This window comes from Aquarana catesbeiana, linkage group LG02 (genome assembly GCF_042186555.1).
Source record: "Aquarana catesbeiana isolate 2022-GZ linkage group LG02, ASM4218655v1, whole genome shotgun sequence".
Classification (NCBI taxonomy): Eukaryota; Metazoa; Chordata; class Amphibia; order Anura; family Ranidae; genus Aquarana; species Aquarana catesbeiana.
Genome location: NC_133325.1, coordinates 105753627 through 105770599, shown reverse-complemented (window position 1 = coordinate 105770599; position 16973 = coordinate 105753627). Strand labels below are relative to the sequence as shown.

The 16973-nt window shown below is 45.1% G+C and overlaps 1 long non-coding RNA gene across 1 annotated transcript; it reads right to left on the bottom strand.

Moving 5' to 3' along the window:
* Positions 1–1019: 1019 nt before the first annotated feature.
* Positions 1020–15011, bottom strand: LOC141127121 (uncharacterized). The gene is made up of 3 exons (XR_012241489.1): positions 14938–15011; positions 14806–14847; positions 1020–3492 (listed from the first exon to the last, which is right to left on the bottom strand). It is a non-coding gene; the product is annotated as an uncharacterized lncRNA (long non-coding RNA).
* Between the last annotated feature and the right edge of the window lie 1962 nt (positions 15012–16973).

The window sequence follows — 16973 nt, the reverse complement described above, 5'->3', positions numbered from 1 at the left end:
TTCGCCACTCAAAGCTTGACATTTGAGTGATTCTGGCAAATATAATTTAGAGGGCTTGTCTAAGATGTAAAGTGATTTGTGTGCGTTGTCCCAGCTTGATGGACAGGGTGTATATTGATGTTCGTGAAAATGAACAATGTAAGCACAAGCAGGGTTTGACTTACTCAATCTAGCAGCATTGAGAGGATGAATTCCCCTCTCTTTCAATCAGCAAAATTGGCAACACTGGTTTCTTGTAATGCTCATTCTACAGCTCTCTTGTAAAATGGACATTAACTATTTACCAACGCTTCCATATTAAGAATGATGGGAAATATGGATAAGAATTGAGAATGGCCCTATTTGTCACATACCTGTGAAAGAATTCAGAAGACTGGGGTCTGAGCATGGCGCATACTCCTCCTCAGTGTGTCATAGCTGAGCAGGTCTATTTAATTCCAATAGTTTTTATTGAGTATCAAGACATACAATTAACATCAGTGTGTAGCATTCGTAAAATAAACGTTATACAAAAAAAAAATGTAAATGATATAGGATAGAGTATTGAAGCACGTGTTATATCAGCTGGATGTTTCAAGTATGTTTACAAAATGTTTTAAACCTTATGTTTCCACTTATATAAACTTAGAAAAGAGTATAACATGAGAACATAGTCATGCTATTAACTTAGTTGAACTAAAAGGTTGAGAAGAGAAAAAGAAAAAAAGAAAATTATAGATATACCAGTGCCTTGCAAAAGTATTCACCCCCTTGGCTTTTTACCAATTTTGTTACATTACAACCTTTAGTTCAATTGGGTTTTTTTAATCTGAATTATATGTGATGGATCAGAACACAATAGTCCAAGTTGGTGAAGTAAAATTAGAAAAATATATACATAAAACTATTTTTCAGAAATAAAAAACTGATAATTGGCATGTGAGTATGTATTCACCCCCTTTGTTATGAAGCCCATAAAAGCTCTGGTGCAACCAATTACCTTCAGAAGTCGGTACTTTTGTTTCTGTCCCCCTGGCCAAATTAACCTTCAATGTAAAAGTGTGCACACTTGAAGCAAATTACTGACACATACACGAGTTCAGTAGATTGATACTTATGCTTTTATTACTTCCTGGACCCCGGCTAATATACTGTGAGCCGGATATTTTGTTATCAGATCAAATATCAAATAAGACAAGCGTATGCAGACCACAAGATATACATATTCATTATTGTGACAAAGTATAAGCTTTTAGCTGGGTTATATCTATATAAGGGAATAGCAGACTATCATAGCTAAAGAGGGTGTCTTGTTTCTGACTAGCTCACCACCTCCCTCGATACAGCTGGTGAAATGCAGCCAGGTGCTACCTGTCCCTATAGCCCTACGGTGTTGCATCTCGGGGAAGGGTGACTGTAACGGAATGTAACGCGTAACTATCATCATAGGTTTCATCAAGCCTTACATAGACATTGTCGTCATCATCTGGGATCTCTTGATTCACGAATGTGGGGGTGTTTTGATCCAACAGCCTTTTCTACACACTTCCTAATGCAGGGGAGAACACAGCAGATTATGGCAGCTATTACCAGGATGACTATCCCTATCTGGGTCAATAGTCCCTGCCATCCTCCCTTTATCCAGGTAAAATACTGGTCCCAGGGGTCGGTAAGCCCTGAGTTCTGTTTCAGTTCTTTAGATAAATCCTCAAGCTTCTGGATGGCTAGGGTCACTTTACCATTTGGGCCGGTGTTGTCTGGGATGTAGGTGCAACATATACTTGTCTCAGGGATCATCTTACATACACCCCCTTCTCAGCTAGGAGCATGTCTAAGACCATACGATTTTGGAAAGTCATGTGTGAAGTTGCCTCTAGCTGTTCGGCCAAACCTTGGAGTGCGTCTCTGGTGTAATTGACAAATCTTTGCTGGTTATAGTAGATGTAATTTATCCAGTCTACATTCTTATTTACAGTGATAATGGGGATCAGTGACTCAAACCCTGCTGCTACTTGGTCTCTTGCTTTGAACTCATCTGGGGCCCCCCTTGGAACTCCTATGGCATCTATGTATACATGGGGGTCAAAACTTCCTGCTGTGGCACTCCTATGTCTTCTATTTGGTATGTGTAAATTATTGGCTTCCGGCTCTGGGGTTTGTGAGAGAATATGCAGGGGCATTATGGCTTTAGTCAATGCACATTCTCCTGTCCACTGTCCTGTCATTCTGCTTCTGATTTTCATGTCCCCACTGATCCAGTACACATCTCCTAGGGACTGGACTTGATTCTGCACCAGATCTGCAGACACTTCACTGTAAGACTCGCAGTAACCCTCAGTGAAGTTTCCAAGGGGTTCCCCCCCCATGGTACTTTCCATAACATGTGTATTTACCAGGGTATATGGTGATACCTTCTGCTGGCTTGGGGGCCTTAGTGACTATGGGGTACTCCTTTTCCAATGTTCACAGGGAGTGGTTTGTAGTTGTGTTGGTAAACAAACTAAGGACACAAGTCTCATGTTCTGGGGGTATGTTAAGGGGGACTGTTCCTAAATATTGTTTAGCCCCCCCACACACATAGCAGTTGGTCTTGTTGTGTTTCCCTGCATTGTACCTCATCCATTCGAGCCACAGGTTGACATCTGAGAAACCGGTTTCTGCAGCCATGGTGTCCTCAAAGGTGGGGTCCGCTATGGCCACTATGTCCCCTAATGTTTGTATATGGGGCTTCAGGGGGTTAGAGTTGGATGTAAATTGGGGAACTATCCACTCTCGGTTATTGAACATGTCTTTCAGTTGGAAAGGTTTTCTAAAGCTGTAGTACCCATTTCCCCACCACAGACCCAATTCATAGGCCCCACTGTCTCTTGGGCTGGGATTCTCAATGGTCAGTCTGAAGTCTTTGGTAAAGTATTGATCTGTGTGCTTGTTAATTGTCATTCTATCCAAAAGTGATTTCCCATTTTGTCTTTTCTATTCTGGGCGGTTTCAGGCTTGTACCCCCAGTTTGTGTCCCCAGTGTTCCAACCCACTGCTCCCCAATAATCACAGTTGTCGCCCCAGTAGTCGTCAGTGAGACATACATACACGGTCATGGGACCTGTTGCTCTTTAATTGGACCGGACACTGTAATCTGTACCTGGAAGTATCTTGCTATAAGGGGATATAAATGTGGCAACATGTGTGTTGGATGAGTTGTACCAGAATTGAGTTATACCATCTTTCTGTTTGATGGCCACCTCCTGGGCCTGAGCAAAAATCACAACAAAAAGGATAAACAGGATCATGGCTTGGCCTCCTCAGCTTCTTCTTCTTTGGGCGTAGGAACTTTCTTGTAGTGAGAGGCGTGTATCCACAAGTTCTTTCCGGCCACTTTTACTGATGTGGTAGTTGTCAGAAGGACTTGGAAAGGACCATCATATCTGGGTTCAAGGGTGTGTTTCCTCACAAACTTCTTTGCCAGGACCCAGTCACCAGGGACCAACTTGTGCGATCCTGTGTCTAACTCAGGATCTGGAATGGAAGAAAACACTTGCACATGGATACGGGTTAATTCTCGAGATAAAGCAGTCACATAATCAGTTAATACATCAGATTGAAGTTGCAACTGTTGTGGAAAATAACAACGCAGTCTGGGGGCTGAGCCAAACAATATCTCATAGGGTGACAAACCATGATTTCCCTTTGGGGTATACCTGACACTGAAAAAGGCAATGGGTAGGCTATCTGGCCAACTCATTCCTGTTTCCTGAGACATTTTCAGCATTCTAGACTTTATTGTGCCATTTAGTCTTTCCACTTTCCCACTACTCTGAGGATGGTATGGGGTGTGGAAAGCTAGTGTGACCCCTAAGGCTGTCCATATTTCTTTGGTTACTGAGGCCGTGAAAGCCGGCCCCTGATCACTCTCTATAACCTCTGGGACACCATATCTGCACACTATTTCGGTCAAAAGTCTTTTTGCTGTGGTCTTGGCTGTCATGTTGGCGACGGGATAGGCTTCTGGCCATCCGGAAAACATGCAGATGATGACCAATGCGTATTCATATCGGCCACTTTCCGGCATCTGGATGTGGTCGATCTGTATCCCCTGGAAGGGGTATTGGGCCTTTGCCAGGTGCTTCAAAGGTACCTTTTCTGTTTTTCCAGGATTGCATTTGGCACAGATAGTGCATGATCTGCAGAAGTTGTTGGTAAGTGGTGTGATACCTGGGGCTAGGTAGTGTTTGTTGATTAGGGCATTCATCAGAGTCTTTGACAGGTGGAAGGCACCATGGGCCCACTGTACCACTGCAGGAAACATTGATCATGGTAGACACGGTCTTTTGTTCAACTCCATGATTCCTTCAATTTCTGTAGCTCCTTTCTTGATCCACACTTCCTTTTCTTCCTTGTCAGCTGCCTCCTGTTGCTCCTTGAAGTGAGTTCTGCTCACAGGAGGGGTTTGTAGAATCATGGTCGTTTGTGCCGTCTCTTCGGGGCTGTCTATCGGGTCATCCAGGATAGGTGCATTCACTCTGCTGACCACTTCTCGCGTTCCTTCTGCAGCCTGCTTCGCGGCGATATCTGCCAGATGATTGCCTCGTGCTTCTTGAGAAACCAGTTTGCCGTGTGCTTTTACTTTAAGTATGGCCACCTGTGTTGGGAGAAGTAGGACATCCATCAGATCCTTGATAGCTGTGCTGTGTTTTACAGGTGTTCCTGCTGCTGTCAGGAATCCTCTGGTTTTCCAGATGATCCCAAAATTGGCCAGTAGGCGTCCCCTGCTCTTATTTCACACAGACTTATCAAATCCCACCATGCACTTGCGTATGTTTTTTGGATTTGATCAATCTTTCTATAGAAGGCCATGGGCTGCTTCTCTGGGTCTGGCAGGCTTGCGACCAGAGTTCAGAACGATGGAAATTGATAAGTTATTGTTAGTAGCGAAAGTTCTAGAATCTGCACAAGGTAGTAAGAAGGTAGCCCCTCTCATGATGACCTCTGGTACACCATATTCAAGCCGCCCACCGATGCCAACTCCACGCCTCTGCTACAACTGCGGGAAACCCGGACACCTAAAGAGGGAATGCCGAAGCCCCCGAAACCCCAACTACAGTCAGTCCGGCCCCAACCATGGACCGTACGGAGCCACCCGCTGTAGAGATCCTGAGGATCCACCTCATCCTCGCCCATCTTCACACCCCACTCCAGATCACACGGATCTTCTCCGCTAGGATTCCAGCAAACCTGTGTCACCTGCCCCTGTCAAGATAACCCTCCCCATTGAAGGACATCCCACCACATTTTTATGTGACACAGGCCAGGCACAGCCCGGTCCGTAATCAGGGCAGAAGAACTACATTCTTATCAGACATTAACATAGCATGTGTAGGGGTTGACGGAATGCCCAGGAAGAGCCCGTTGACCCGGCCCCTACAAGTCGGCAATTTTCCTGACCTATTAGCAAGGTTTGTGGTCTCACCCACATGCCCCCTGAACCTACTAGGGTCTGATGTTTTGTCCAGACTCCAAGCCTTCATCACTTTCCAACCTGAATGTGGTGTTTTGATCACTTCACCACTGGCCATTGATGACGCATCAGCACTCTGCTCCATTCCCCTCCTGTTGTCCCTGAATCCAAAGGACGAACCTGAAATCCCCCAGGAGGTTTTGGATTGGGTCCCCACATGCCTATGGTCTATGGGGCCTGAGGACATAGGACATTTGAAGGTGCCGCCAGTCATGGTACAACTGAAACCAGGGGCACCCCTACCCAGAAAACCACAATACCCCTTGAAGCCAGCACAATCGACATCCATCTCAAAACAAGTCGAGGCCCTCCTGTCAAATGGAGCCTTGGTGCCCTGCACATCCCCCTGTAACACACCACTGTTCCCAGTGAAGAAGCGAACCGCAAAAGGGGAACCGGAGAAGTACAGGATGGTACAAGACCTCAGAGCGGTGAACGAAGCCACCATCTTGGAGACACCCATCGTCCCCAATCCCCACACATTGCTAGCAGGAATACCACCCACAGCAAAGTACTTCACAGTGGTGGACCTGGCAAATGCCTTCTTTAGTGTACCGCTCAGTCCCTGCTGCCAGTACCTTTTTGCTTTCACCCATAAGGGGCGGAGTTACACCTGGACTGTCATGCCCCAAGGGGCCCAGAACTCCCCTACCCAATTTGCCAAAGCAATGGCTCTCATCCTAGACACATGGATGAAACTACACCCAGACGTTGTACTTCTCCAATATGTGGATGACCTCCTGCTGTGTGCAGACACCTTTGGTGATGCCTCCATATTCTCAGAAAGTCTCCTCTGTTACCTGGCTGAACAAGGTTGCAAGGCCTCAAAACAGAAGGTCCAGTGGTGTAGAGAGAAGGTGATTTTCCTAGGCCATTGCATCTCCCAAGGCACCCGGCACCTGACTGAAGAAAGGGTTGCTGCAATCAAGACCATCGCTTTGCCTCAAGGGCAGAAGCCCCTCCATGCCTTCCTAGGACTAATCTCCTACTGCCGTGCTTGGATCCTAGAGGCCTCCCTCTTGATGCAACCCCTCTACGAAGCCTTGAAATCTGACCCCTTCTCACTTTCCCCAGAAGCTGTGAACAACTTTGAAACCCTGAAGAAGATCCTGTCAATGGCCCCCGCTTTGGGCCTCCCTGACTACGAAAAGATCTTCAAACTGTTTGTCTCAGAGAGACAAGGACATGCCACAGGAGTTCTAACCCAGGCCCATGGCAATAGACTCAGACCCATTGGGTACTATTCTGGCCAGCTGGACTTCTTCCCCTTCTTGAGGGAGGAGCCTCTTTGGAAGATGATCCTCACTACACCGCCCATGACTGCTTTGAAGTGATGAAGATGGAGACATCACACCTATCGACAGTCAGTGAAACTGCCCTTGAAAATCCTGACCTGACAATCTTTGTGGATGGTTCCAGGTATGCAGATGATGCTGGGCGGTACCACACAGGATATGCAGTCAACAGAGAAGACACAGCTCTCCAGACCTCAGTGTTACCTCCCTCTATGTCTGCCCAAGAAGCAGAGCTTCAACCTCTAACTATGGCATGCAAGTTGGCAGAAGGAAAATGAGCCAACATCTACACAGACTCAACATATGCCCTGGGAGTGGCCTGCGATTTTGCATACCTGGAACCATCCACAAAGATTGTCAGGTCAGGATTTTCAAGGGCAGTTTCACTGACTGTTGGTAGGTGTGATGTCTCCATCTTCATCACTTCAAAGCAGTCATGGGCGGTGTAGTGAGGATCATCTTACAAAGAGGCTCCCCCTTCGAGAAGGGGAAGGAGAGTGGATGGATTGAGGGTATCACATCGGAGGATGGTGATGTTGTCGGGGAGAAGTAAGGCACACTGGAGTCAAAACCCAAACTCCTCACTCTGGCTTTCTCTGCTTCCTCATAATCTTCTGGCTGCTGAGGTTGTAGGGGACACCTCTTACTTCCCTGTCCTCTTATCCTTGCCTCAGCCTCAATAACTTGCAATGTCTTACCAACTGAAAATTTCACTGGATAATGTACATTCAATCTGAATACCATCACTTGCGGGGCCTCTGGCATTAGAGGTTTGTAACCGAGAATGGATCTCTTATAACCTGGTTCTACTCTTGTGACCAGGCCCCAAGTCTCCTTATTAATGCCAAATAACAGTCCACAGACACATCTAGGACATGACATTACCAACAACAAGTAATGTGACAATTGAAATGAAATATGGGATTAATCAGATCCTCACGGGATTCCCACGCCACCGCTGGGTGTATTACTGACGCCCCCTCCTGGTTACGTTACCCGTGCATTTCCTTGCACCAATGCTTTACTGCACAATTATTTCCCCCAGGAGGAGTTTACCGTGTCCCGACGCCCTCTACTGACTTAAATCCTCAGGAGAAGTTTAACCACGTCAATTATTCCATCCGTGACTATATAATCAATCCCTCATTCACAACGGCCGTCACAAAACACAAAATCGATCGATAAAACAAAACACAAAACACTCCAAATACAGGCGGGTCAGAAACAATTACAGGTTCGTATAAACCAGAACCGTTCGGTACTTTTGTTTCTGTCCCCCGGGCCAAATTAACCTTCAATGTAAAAGTGTGCACACTTTATTTAAATTACTGACACATACACGAGTTCAGTAGATTGATACTTCTGCTTTTATTACTTCCTGGACCCCGGCTAATATACTGTGAGCCGGATGTTTTGTTATCAAATCAAATATCAAATAAGACATAGATATCTAATTGAGCATGGTTAAGGCTAATAGCTGGTTATAAGAGATAAGCACTTATAATCTATACGGTTTTATTAGAAATAGGCATTTTACCATAACACTCAGAATCACATCCATTACAACATAATTTGTGAAATGATGTCCACCTGTGTGCAATCTAAGTGTCACATGATCTGTCATTACATATACATACCTTTTTGAAAGGCCCCAGAGGCTCCAACACCTAAGCAAGAGGCACCACTAACCAAACACTGCCATGAAGACCAAGGAACTCTCCAAACAAGTAAGGGACAATGTTGTTGAGAAGTACAAGTCAGGATTAGGTTATAAAAAGATATCCAAATGTTTGATGATCCCTAGGAGCACCATCAAATCTATCATAACCAAATGGAAAGAACATGGCACAATAGCAAACCTGCCAAGAGATGGCCGCACACCAAAACTCACAGACCAGGCAAGGGGGCATTAATCAGAGAGGCAGCACAGAGACCTAAGGTAACCCTGGAGGAGCTGCAGACTTCCACAGCAGAGGCTGGAGAATTTGTACATAGGAAGACAATAATCTGTACGCTCCATAGAGTTGGGCTTTATGGCAGAGTGGCCAGAAGAAAGCCATTACTTTCAGCAAAAAACAAAATGGCACGTTTTGAGTTTGCGAAAAGGCATGTGGGAGACTCCCATAATGTATGGAGGAAGGTGCTCTGGTCTGATGAGACTAAAATTTAACTTTTTGGCCATCAAAGAAAATGCTATGTCTGGCGCAAACCCAACACATCACATCACCCAAAGAACACCATCATTTTCAGCAGTTGGGACTGGGAAACTGGTCAGAGTTGAGGGAAAGATGGACGGTGCTAAATACAGGGATATTCTTGAGCAAAGCCTGTACCACTCTGTGTGTGATTTGAGGCTAGGACGGGGGTTTACCTTCCAGCAGGACAATGACTCCAAACACACTGCTAAAGCAACACTTGAGTGATTTTAGGGGAAACATGTAAATGTGTTGGAATGGCCTAGTCAAAGCCCAGACTTCAATCCAATAGAAAATCTGTGGTCAGACTTAAAGATTGCTGTTCACAAGTGCAAACCATCCAACTTGAAGGAGCTGGAGCAGTTTTGCAAGGAGGAATGGGCAAAAATCCCAGTGGTAAGATGTGGCAGGCTTATAGAGACTTATCCAAAGCTGTGATAGCCACAAAAGGTGGCTCTACAAAGTATTGCCTTTAGGGGGTGAATAGTTATGCACATTGACTTTTTCGGTTACTAAGGTTGAATAAAGACACCAGTCCATCCTGAGTGAGTATGGGTGCGTGTCTACAATTGTCCCTATCCCTATACATTGTGTCTCATTAAGATGCTCATCTATTATTATTATTTATTTTAAGGTACCCATTTAGTGCCGTAAATTTACGCAGAACTCCACACATACATCGCACACTTACAACGGTCCCTACTAGGGTTGTCCCGATACCGATACTAGTATTGGTATCGGCACCGATATCGAGCATTTGCCCGAGTACTTGTACTCGGGCAAATGCTCCCGATGCTTCACCCGATACCTAGAAGACAGCTGTGATCGGCACGTGGGGGAGTTACAAGATTCTCCCCCAGCGGCTTTCAGCAGCTTTAGTGACATACAGCGGTGATCGCTCACCGCTGTATGTCACTGCATCCTCCTCCATGCCCCCTCCTTTCCTCTGTCCCCCTCCACTGTCCCCCTCTGTTCCTCCCTCCTTCCCTGTGTCTCTCCGCTGTCCCCTCCGTTCCTCTCTCCTTCCCTGTGTCTCTCCGCTGTCCCCTCCGTTCTGCTGTGTCTCTCCGCTGTCCCCCTCCGTTCCTCTCTCCTTCCCTGTGCCTCTCCGCTGTCCCCTCCGTTCCCCTCTCCTTCTCTGTCCCCTCCGTTCTGCTGTCTCTCTCCGTTGTGTGAATGGACAGAGTCAGCTGACTCTGTCCATTCACATAGCTGAAACATTGTAATCTCTTGTGATTACGATGTGTCAGTTTATGAATGGAGAGGAGCCGCTGTCTTCTCTCCATTCATTCTCAGTGCAGCTGAGGCTGCAGAGAAAGGGACTGGGGAATCTCTATTCTCTGTCTCTTTCTCTGTCTCAAGGGGGAGATATCAGAGGTCTATTAAGACCCCTGATATCTCACCAAAGCCCCCCAACAGGGCTGATTAAAAAAAAAAAAAAAAAACAAAAAAAAAACAAAACATATAAAGAATAAAAAAAAAATTATTGTAAAAAATAAAAATTGTAAAAAAAAAAAAACACACACACACATACACCGTTCACCCCCCCCATAAAAAAATAAAGAAAGAAAACACTGTTAAAAAAAAAAAAATAAACAAAAAAAAACCACTGTCACGTGACATTAAAAAAAAGTATCGGTAATCGGTATCGGCGAGTACTTAAAAAAGTATCGGTACTTGTACTCGGTCCTAAAAAAGTGGTATCGGGACAACCCTAGTCCCTACCCTCAAGGAGCCCACAATCCAAGGTCCCCAACTCACATTCACATACTAGGGCCAATTTTTTATTTGGACAGAAGCCAATTAAAATACCAGCATGTCTTTGGAGTGTGGGAGGAAACCCCTCGCAGGCACAGGGAGAACATGAAAAATCCAGGCAAGTGTCGTGGTTGGGATTCAAACCAGCAACCCTTTTTACTGCTTGGCGAGAGTGCTACCCACTATACCACTGTACTGCCATGCTGTTATTTTGTCCTATCTTCAAAGTTGTGGGCATGTTCTGTAAATTAAATGATGCAAATCCTCAAACAATCCATGTTAATTCTAGGTTGTGAGGCAACAAAACACGAAAAATGCCAACGGGGTGAATACTTTTGCAAGGCACTGTACACAATCTCTGGATCTAAAGATCTCAAGTGGGGTTTGGTTAGTATATTATTGTTTGTTATTACCTTTGCTGCTCATGTTGTACTCTTCTACCCATTGGTTCCATCTGGAGTGCATTGTTTGGTAGTTACCTTGCGTCGATGCATACATCAGTTCATATGTAGTGTGAATGTTTGTCGTTTCTATTACCTCTGTAATTGGGGGTGGTTTTAGGTCTTTCCAGTGTCTCATAATGGACAGTCTAGCACTAAGAAGAATATGCGTTACTATGCTTCTTGATGCCGCCGGAATGGACTCTATTCCCAATGACAGAATGGCCATTCCAGCAGTAAAAGGAACCTCTGTCTCTATGAGTTGCGTAATCAGTCTGAATATTTTTGACCAGAAAGTATGTTAGACAGGGCATGTCCACATGATATGGTACAATGTGCCATTACATCCACATTTCCTCTAGCAAAGGGAAGTTTGGGAACAAAATTTGGATCTGCGAAAGGGTGTCTGATATGAACGTAGCAGTATTTTGTGAGTAAGTTCCCATAAGTTGTCACTCTTGGTCGCTGCGTATGTAGTGTGCAGTGCTTTTTTGCCATTGCTCTTTGGTATAAGACATACCTATATCTAGTTCCCATGCTTTAATGGTTTTGGATTTTGTAAATTAGTTTTTGTTGTGTAGCGTATTGTAGAATAAAGAGATACCTTTAATTTTGGCAAGGGGATTGGTGAGATACAAAACCACTCTCCACGGTAGATAAGTAGTGGTGTGTGGGTTTGTTTGAAGAAAATTAGTGATTTGTAGGTATCTATATTGATCAAGGTCTGCGATGCCATACTCTAATTTAACGTCCTAAGCGTTTTTAGCGTGGGGTCCACCATTAGATCTTCTGTCAATGTTATACCTTTAGTCACCCAATGTGATATGTGTATGTCTGGTATGAGCATTGGCATGCTAGATATGGTAATTGATAGGGGTTTAGTTGCCGTGTCTCCAAATGTCATGGTTGAGAGGGTTTTCTATGCTTGTAGTGTGGCCACAATTGTGGGTGAGAGATCAGAGTATCTATATGAATGAAATTTGCTGGACAATAGTAGGTCATATAAGTCATAACCCTAGTTCTGTGATTTCTCCGATTCCAGCCACCTGGCATCAGATGACTGCGACTGGGGGAACCATGCTCTTACCTGTGCAAGAAATGCTGCCGTGTGGTAATCTTTTAATAGTACTTGTCCTACTCCTCCTGCTTTTCTTGGTGCTACCAGTGTTTTAAATGCACATCTTGCCCTTTTACCTTGCCATAGATACTTATTTAGTAGAGACTGGGCGGTGGAAGAGAAGGAATTTGGGACCAGTATAGATAGGGTTCTGAATATATATATAAAGTAGCTGCGGTAAAATTAACATTTTAAATGCTGCCATTCTGCCAGACCATGACAATGGTCCTGGAGTTTTTTACTCAATATACTGAGGAATGGAGTGTAGTTGGACTTAACTAAGTGTTCAGTGGAGGCTGTCAAGGTTATACCCAGGTACTTTATCCCATCATCTCTCCAGGTGTATGGAAATTGTGCACTGAGTTTTCTTTGTAAAGGTAGGTTAATACCCAGCCCCAATATATATGATTTGCTCTCATTAACCTTATAGTATGAAACCTGATTGAACAGTTCTAACGCGGAGTGCACTGAAGCCAGGGAAGTTTCCACCCCTGTGAGTGCCATGATGATGTCATCTTCAAAAAGGCTTATGGTGTGAGTATTTGTGAGTTTTGTATTTGGAACCCCTTAATATCAGGGTGCTTGTGAATATACGTGGCTAAAGGCCCCATTAATAAGTTGAATATCAGGGGGGAAAGAGGGCACCCCTGTCTGGTCCCATTGGAGATGCTGAAGGGTTTGGATAACACCCCAGAAGTATATTCCTGTGCAGATGGTTTTGAATAGAGGGCCAGGATCGCCGTCAGGATAGTGCCAGAAAACCCAAACTCCTTCAGCACTTGAGTGAGGTGTTGCCAGTGGATCCGATCAAAAGCCTTCTCCGCGTCTAACGCCAACAGCAGAGAAGGCCTTTGATGGAGCCCTGCTAGGTGAACAATGTTTGTTATCCTGCGTGTGGCATCGGAGGTCTGTCTGCCCTTGGTGAAGTCTGTCTGATCTGGATGAATGAGAAGGGGGAGAATGTCAATCAAACGTGTAGCAATAAGTTTAGCATATTATTTCAGATCAATATTGAGTAGGGAGATGGGTCTAAAATTTGGGAGTGAAGTTGGATCCTTCCCTGGCTTCGGTAGAGTCACAATGAGTGCTTTCAGCATTTCAGGTGGGAACGAGGAAGAGGCAGCAGCGGCGTTGAAGGTACATTCCAGATAAGGAGTGAGTAGGATTTAAAGGTCTTATAATATTCTCCATTAAATTCGTCTGGACCTGGAGATTTATTCGCTGGGAGGGATTCAATTACCTTATAGAACTCTGATATATTAAAGGGCAGGTTTAACGTTTGTAACTGATCTTGGGACTGAGCAGGTCTATTTAAAGAAAAAACAGCTCTACTCCAATTTCATGCAGTTGTGGCCATGTAGATAAACTAAGCATGAGTCCACCTGGGTCCCAGTTATAATAAATCAGAGTGGGAACAAACATCAAATTATTCTGGTTGTCTCTTTTAGAAAATTAGCAAATTTGCATATGAGACAATCTAAGTTTATGGCCTGCCTGCAGAAAACTATGGGAGGTGGGGGTAGATACAAGACCAATCACCCTGCATGAATAGAGAGAGCAGCACTGACTGGTCTTACTGTAATTACAGAAAACCCCTGCACAGAAGCAAAGTGCCAGAGTTGTTGGATTAATTATTTCACATCTGAGTAGTAAAGTACACAAAGATTTAAGTAAAATACACATGACCATTGAATTTAGACAATATTTGTTTAGCCTGGACTTCAGCTTTAAGCTCAAAATCTCCCCACACTAGTTCCTGGCTTTGCACAACTGTCTGTCCCTCTCTCCCTTAAAGCATATACAGTATACTTAGGGTAGTGGATTGATGGTGCCGGAATCTAAGGCAGATGTTACTTGGTACATGCAATTGATTTTGTCAAAAATATACTGATAGTGTCCTAATTAAGCATCTGGGTAATATGTGGGCTGCTTCTGCACACCAAGGGATTCCCACGGGAACCTAGGGATGAAGATGTAATAGCTGAATCAGAAGATTGGAGCGCCACACCAAAATATTGAAATCTAAAAAAAAGCTTTTATTTTAAACATGTAGTGAACATAATAGCCAATGCATTTCGGGGCAACATTTTGCCCTGTTCATCAGAGTTACAAGGTTATATAATAATAAAAAAATCATTAGAATAAAAGAATAAATGTACGACTTCTGATTATAGAAAGGAATGTGTGCCATGATTTAAGGTCATAATAGTCCAAAGTATTCATTTTGAAAATGACCAATGTAAAATAATGCAAACTACAAACAATAAAATACACATACAGAAATATGTAATAAATTATTACCACTTGCAATATTAAAGTAACAAAACAATTTACACAACTTCTGATTATGGAAAGGAATGTGTGCCATGATTTAAAGTCATAAGGATCCCAGCTATTAATTTTAAAAATAAATGTAAAATTATGCAAACTTTAAACAATAAAGTACAAATAAAGACAATTGCAATACATTATTACCAAATGCATTATTACTATATAAAAAAGTGCTCACCTTAAAAAAGAGTCTGATAAAGGCTTGGGCTGTAGATAAAATCTGGAAAATTTTGAAATAAAAATTAGCCCGGAGAGCCGTACAGAATGTCTGATTGAATGTCTAAAAGTTGTGGTAATAATGAGTACTGACCATATATCAGTGTAAGCTATGTCCCATTCAGCAGCTGCTGTGTATTGCAGCCAGGCTTGTTAATCTTCCAAATTTAAAAGGGTGACAGGTCGGTCACTTTGGCCGTGGTCCGAGGGCCTGGCTGCTAAAGGGGGTCTGTTAGCGCCACCTGCTGGAACTCTCAGGGCTCCAGTGGGCCAGCGACCACCTTTTTCAGGCCTACCCAGGCCCCAGCGCTGTCTCGGAGGGCAAGGGGGAGCAGGAGTACTACCGGTGTTCTGTCTAGCCAATTTATTCCAATCACGTCACTTCCGGTTACTGTAAAGCATCAGAAATTGGAGATTTAGATGAGTTGCTGTTTTGACAGAACACCGGCAAGCATGTATACCCCGGTACACAAAGAGTTTGCTGTTTTGACAGAACAACGGCTAAGAAGGGAAAAGTTGTTGCCGCCTTGGAGCCAGCCATCTTGTTGGTTGGTATCGGGCGGACTCACAATATCCGCTCATAATATCATGTACGCAAATGTATATGGTTGCCAGTGTTGTGTCAAAAACAGCAACTCATCTAAATCTCCAAATACTGATGCTTTGCAGTAGCCAGAAATGACTGGAGATTTTGATGAATTGGCCAACGTGACAGAACCCCGGATCACACAGAGCGGGGATCTCCCGCTTACCCGGCGACTGCTTTCATCCAATGTTCCACCTCCTGGCTCCTTTGACAGACGTCACACTGCTCCAATGCCAGGGGACATGTGACGTCTATCAAAGGAGGCAGGACATCAGATGACAGCGGCCGTCAGGTGTGTGTGATCCAGCGGCTCTCTTCTCTAACCCCCATGCACACTTAAAGCTGCATTGAGGGGCACTGGTGAGGCTGCATTCATGGGCACTGGTGAGGCTGCATTGAGGGGCACTGATGGAGCTGCATTAATGGGCACTGGTGAGGCTGCATTCATGGGCACAGGTGAGGCTACATTGATGGGCACTGGTGAGGCTGCATTCACTGGCAATGGTGAGACTGCATCCATGGGCACTGGTGACGCTGCACTGAGGGGCACTGGTGAGACTGCATTGATGGGCACTGGTAAGACTGCAATGAAGGGCACTGATGAGGGTGCACTCATGGGCACTGGTGAGGCTGCACTGATGGCATTGATCAGGCTGCACTGATGGGCACTGGTGAGACTGCATTGAGGGGCACTGTTTAGGCTGCATTGATAGGCACTGGTGAGACTGCATTGAGGGTCACTGGTTAGGCTGTATTGATGGGCACTGGTGGGACTGCATTGAGGGGCACTGGTGAGGCTGCATCGATGGGCACTGATGAGGCTGCATGGAAGGGCATTGATCAAGTTGCACTGATGGGCACTGGTGAGACTGCATTGAGGGGCACTGTTGAGGCTGCATTGATGGGCATTGGTGAAGCTGCATTGATGGGCACTGGGAAGGCTGCATTAATGGGCACTGGTGAGGATGAATTGAGGGGCACTGGTGAGGCTGCATTAATGGGCACTGGTGAGGTGGCATTCATGGGCACTGGTAAGGCTGCATTGAGTGGTACTGGAGAGGCTGCGCTAATGGGCACTGGTAAGGCTGCATTGAGGGGTACTGGTGAGGCTGCATTATTGGGCACTAGTGAGGTTGCATTCATGGGCACTAGTGAGGTTGTATTGAGGGGCACTGGTGAGGCTGCTCTGATGGGTACTAGTGAGGCTGCATTTATGGGCATTGGTAAGGTTGCATTTATGGGCACTGGTGAGGCTGCATTCATGGGCACTGGTGAGGCTGCATTCATGGGCACTGGTGAGCCTGCATCGAAGGGCACTGGTAAGGCTGTGCTCATGGGCGCAGGTGAGGCTGCATTCATGAGCACTGGTGAGGCTACATTGATGGGCACGGGTGAGGCTGCATTCATGGGCACTGGTGTGGCTGCACTGAGGGGCACTGGTGAGGCTGCATTGATGGGCACTGATCAGGCTGCATTAAAGGGCACTGGTGAGGCTGCATTGAGGGGCACTGGTGAGACTGCTTTGATGTGCACTGGGGAGACTG